Below are 5,755 nucleotides of genomic sequence, written 5' to 3' on the forward strand. Positions count from 1 at the left end.
TCGGTCACAATATGTGTTCTTTGACACAGGTAGTACGTCCGATATTATGTACGAACAATGTTTCGAACAACTGGATGACGAAGACAAAGAAAGATTACAGCCAATTCATGCTCATGTTTCTGGTTTCGGGGGAGAGATAATGCACCCGCGGGGTGTCATCACTTTCCCGGTCACACTAAGTGACGGAGTACATTCAAGAACAGAAGAAGTTGAAAATTTTGTCTTACCAGCAACTTCTAAACATGACGTTATCTTGGGACGAGAAGCAATTGGAGATTTCAATGCCCACCCGTCCACAACACATGGTGCAGTAGGAGTTCCAACCCGCACTGGTGTGGCAATAATTCATGTAAACCAACATTGTTTTACAACCGAAAGTTCAAGACCAAGCAAGGTTTCAAGACAGGCTAAGAGGACCGAATCCGAAAAATGGGTTTTGAACAAAAAGTTTCCAGACCAGACAGTTACAATATGACCCGCTATCTCGGAAATAGTGAGAACCTTTTAAAGAAATTATTGATCAAGAACATTGACATTTTTGCTTAGCAACCCGCGGACATGACCGGTGTCTCACGGAGCATTTCAGAACACAAGTTAAGGGTGAATCCGTTAATCACCCCAATTGTACAAAAGAAACGAAAGATGGGTCCAGAACAAACAAAGGCTATGAATGAACAAGTACAAGACCTTCTTCACGCTGGGATCATACGAGAAATCAAGTACCAAACATGGGTGGCTAACCCAGTGATTGTCCCAAAAAGCAACGGAACATGGAGGATGTGCATAGATTATAAAGACTTGAACAAGGCATGTCCAAAAGATTGTTACCCGCTTCCAGAGATCGACTTAAAAGTAGATGTTGTGGCCCCTTTTAAATTCAAGTGCTTCCTCGATGTCTACAAAGGGTACCACCAGATTCTGGCAGTTGGCGACGAGGACAAGACAGCGTTCCGAACCGACCAAGGAACATTCTGTTACAGAATGATGCCTTTCGGATTAAAGAACGCGGGGGCCACATATCAACGACTGATGGATCATGCTTTCAAAAGTCAAATAAGTCGGAATCTCGAAGTTTATATGGATGATTTGGTAATCAAAAGCATTGAAGAAGATCAGATGTTAAGAGATATCGAAGAGACCATTGAAACACTACGAAGCATCAACATGAAGTTGAATCCGGCTAAGTGTTCATTTGGCATGGAAGAGGGTAAATTCCTTGGGGTTATAGTAACAGGCGCGGGCTTTAAAGCTAACCCAAATAAGGTCCAGGCTATAGCCCGCATGCCTTCACCCTCTTCCCTCAAGGAGGTTCAAACACTTAATGGAAAACTTGTGGCGTTGAACCGATTCTTAGCAAATCACGCGGCCAAGTCTCATCCATTCGTGTCAACACTCAGAAATTACCTTAAAAAGGCACATTTCAAGTGGACTGCGGAGGCTGAAAAAGCATTCTTAGAAGTTAAGAAATGCTTAATGGAGCTTCCTACTCTAACAGCACCATATGCGGGTGAACCTCTGACACTGTATTTATCTGCCTCGGACATTGCCATAGGGGCCGTTCTACTAACCGATAGAAAAAATGTTCGGACACCAATCTACTACGTCAGTAGAACGTTATCAGACCCGGAAACAAGATATTTGATGTTGGAAAAGCTGGTTTTGGCATTGGTTTATGCTGCCAGAAGGCTCCGCAGATATTTCCAGGGCCACCCTATCAATGTATTAACCGGATACAAACTCAAGAACGTGTTGAGTAAACCTGAGTTGTCCGGACGACTGGAAAAGTGGGCTATTGAATTGGGTGAACACTCGATCGAATATAAGCCCAGACCAGCAATCAAGGGGCAGGTACTCGCAGACTTCATTACAGAGGTTCCGCAGTACAAAGATCAAGAATGCTTAATCGAACAACAACCCAAGCACCTCCGGAACAAGGACAAGTTTGGTCATTGTTCACGGACGGAGCTTCCAGCAGCGAAGGGTCAGGTGCAGGTTTAAGGTTAGTCAACCCCGAAGGGCATGAATTTACGTACGCCATTAAGTTGGACTTCAAAAGTACCAACAATGAGGTGGAATACGAGCCTTCCTGGCAGGACTGCGGATAGCGAAAAAACTGGGGGTGAAACATTTAGAGGCTCGGGTGGATTCTATGCTAATTGTGGGACAAATAAACGGAACATATGAAGCCAAAAGCGATGTAATGGCTTCTTATTTGTCACAAGCAAGAGTCTTGATTCGCCAATTTTCCTCCTTCAGTATTGTTCACATTAAGAGGAGCGAGAACAAATCGGCGGACGCTCTTAGCAAACTAGCTTCAACGAATTTTGAGCATCTCGCCAAAGATATTCGTGTAGAAGTTCTAGACCATCCATCCGTTCCAGAAAATCAAGTCCTAGTAATTCAAACTGGTGTTGAGTCTTGGATGTCACCCATTATAGCTTACTTATCTTCTGGAGCACTTCCAGCAGGAAAGGTTGAGGCTCGGAAGATTAAGCATAAAGCTCTGAATTACCAGATGATTGATGGCATCTTATACCGGAGGTCATTCCTTGGTCCACTGTTATGTTGCGTGGACGCGGAAGACACAAATTACCTAATTCGAGAAATTCACGAAGGTTGTGGGTTACACGCGGGACCAAGATTGACGGTTGCAAATATCATGAACGCAGGGTACTATTGGCCTGGCATGCATTTAGACGCTGTGCAGGAAATCAGAAAGTGTGATTCATGCCAGCGTCATGCCCCCAACACCCTGCGTCTAAAAAACGAATTGATTCCAGTAACATCTGCATGGCCGTTCTAAAATGGGCTATTGATATTATGGAACCTTTCCCAGAATCCCCAGGACGAGTCAAGTTTTTGATAGTGGCCATTGATTACTTCACCAAGTGGATAGAAGCCAAACCGGTTGCATCAATCACGGCTTCAAGCGTGAAGAAATTCCTTTGGGAATTCATCATATGCCGGTTCGGCCTCCCACAGGAATTGGTAAGTGACAATGGGACCTAATTTGCTGACAACGGACTACAGGAATGGTTGAAAGAACTTCATGTCATTCAGACCTTTACATCCGTAGCTCATCCGCAGGCAAACGGTCAGGTCGAAAGGACCAACCGAACTATCAAAGAAGGGATCAAGGCAAGGCTAGGAACGAAACGAACGGGTTGGGTAGACGAATTGCCCCATGTACTCTGGGCCTTCCGCACTCAAAAGAACTCCAGCAATTTGGAGACACCCTTTAGCCTAACCTATGGTACTGAAGCCATGATCCCCGCAGAAATCGGGATTCCATCCGCAAGGGTCCTATTGATTGATGATAATGATCACGAACTTAGGATGAATCTTGATTTACTGGAAGAAGAGAATTAGCATTGATCCGCGGGCACAATTACAAGCGACAGCTTCAGAAATACTATAACTCGTGGGTCCAAACATGCGAATTCGATGCGGGAGACTTTGTCTTCCGCAAAAACGAGGCCTCCAGACAAGAGCCTCCGGGCAAACTAGCCCCAACTTGGGAAGGACCTTATAGAATCAAACAAGTACTATCCAAAGGTGCCTATAAGTTGGAAAAGTTGGATGGGGCGGAAATACCTCGAACGTGGAACGCAGCACAATTAAAGAAATGTTATATGTAACTGTTTGAATTACTCTTTACTTTGGCCTGCGTGCCCACATAGACTAGCAAGTTTTGCAATTTCTTTTATTGTAAGAAGGCTTATGCCCAATGTATGAAAATGTCAAGTCAGTTCTATGTTATCTTGGTAAGTTGTAATCTTTTATTGACAAAAACGAAATTCCGGACAGACACTTATATTATAGTACATAAGACAAAGTGCACCGGAAGGAAAACAAGACTTCTTATTATAGATCAAAAGAGATTACAAAAACGAAGAAAAAATCACAAGTAAAAATATATATACATCTACGGAGCGACATTTTCATTGCCGGCAATGTTATCAACTTCCTCTTCTTCTTCTTCACCATCGAGATCTAATAGCTCTTTTAGTTGATCTATGGCGTCCTCTTTATCCGCAAGCTCGGATATATGTTCCGTCAAAGAAAATTTCAAAGAATCAAAATCCTTTGACTTCTGTTTAAGGACGGCAGTAGTATCCTGTCCAGCCAAAATGTATTCCTCACGGAGTTTGGAAGTCGAACCAAATTGGTAACCTTCCTCAAAACCCAGGTTGCGACCAGCTTGCTTGGAAGCTTTAAGAAGAATGGCAACGCAGTTCCCAAGCTCATCACTTGCCCGAACATCGGCGATGACCTGTGAAACAATAGCGTATAAATAATCCTAAACAACCCTTAGATTATTTATTTATATAAAAAAAAGATGGTACATACCTTGGGGATAGCTTCCGATAACAGCCATTTTTGGTCCGCCTTGGCCCGGACGAGATCCATCTTATGGCCAGCACATTCTAAGGCCTGTTCTCGGTTCTTGGCATTAAGGTCAGTTAAACGCCTATCCTTAGCTGACGATTCAGCTTGAAGTGCCTCTACCAATTTGGCTTGCTCCGCCATCAATTTGGCTTGATCATCCAGTTGTTTTTGGAGAGCAGCATTGGCATCCTCGGCAGCGGACCGAACAGCCTTCTCCTCCTCTAGAGCTTGGCGGGCCTCTCGGGCCTCGTTTATAGCCTTCAGGCCCTCCTCCTTGGCCTCAGTTGCAGAGGCCGCCAACTTATCCCATTGCTCATTCATCGCTAACCAATCCCTGGTTATTTCCTGATTGGTGGAAATAGTATTCGCCAAGTAATAAGAATTGAAGTTCAGCAATTCTTGGCGAATACTACGGCGACGTCGCTCCCTTTCACCAGGAGGAAGACTCTCCCGTAAATATTCAAAACACAGGTCCACGTCACGGAATGTGGAATCCCGACGTAATGACCAGCGTGGTTGGTGCAGAGTCGGATCTTCCTTCTAAGGAGCTAGAGAGCTTTGAGCAGCATGAGGGAACATGCTCACGCTTCCTTGATCCTTGAAGTGATGAACATTATAAGAAGGCGACATACTGATATGTTTAGTATTGTCAACCTCCTTATTCTTTAAAGGAGAGTCATCCGCCACCTCAATCGGATCCTTAGCACTATTATGCGGTGGTGGCGGAAGAGGAGTAGAACATTTCAGTCCGGAAACACCTTCAGAAAGGTTATCCAGGTTCACTGAAAAACATCAAAAAAAGGGGGGGGGGTTAGAAACATTCAAATTAAAAACGTTTAGCAAAATAAAAAACATGCTTACCTAACGAAGGATCGTTTGCATCAAGTTCGTCCAAACGAGTCCCCAAAGCGGAAGGCTTCGCCTTCTTGGACTTCTTCTTAGGGGTGGCCTTGGCAGGATTACCCTTACTCTTTCCAGCCACCATAGATATGTCCGCATCAGCAGCGGGACGTTCACCTTCAGCGGTAACGTCATCAGGTTGAGGACGGCCTTCCACCGCAGCAGCGTCAACATTATCTGGACCAGCTGCCTGGCTAGTGGTAGCTCTCTGTCGGGTAAGACCTGCAGTTGAATCCACAGCTTTATTAACATCAGCTCGAAAACTTCCTTCACAAAGCGATGACTCTTCGCTGGAAGAAAAGAGTACGATCACCCCGCTAGAAGTAACAACAGTCACAGGTTGAGGTTTTAGAATGCCCTCACCTTTTTGGATGCAATATTTAACGTATGCCTCACCTTTAGCATACATCGCCTCGGAGACTATGGGTTCCGGGCGGAAAGCGGTGGGAAACACAAAATTCGAGTG

Source organism: Bidens hawaiensis, unplaced genomic scaffold (genome assembly GCF_021521415.1).
Source record: "Bidens hawaiensis isolate Kalapana, Puna unplaced genomic scaffold, B.hawaiensis_p1.1 tig00007412_1, whole genome shotgun sequence".
Taxonomy (NCBI): Eukaryota; Viridiplantae; Streptophyta; class Magnoliopsida; order Asterales; family Asteraceae; genus Bidens; species Bidens hawaiensis.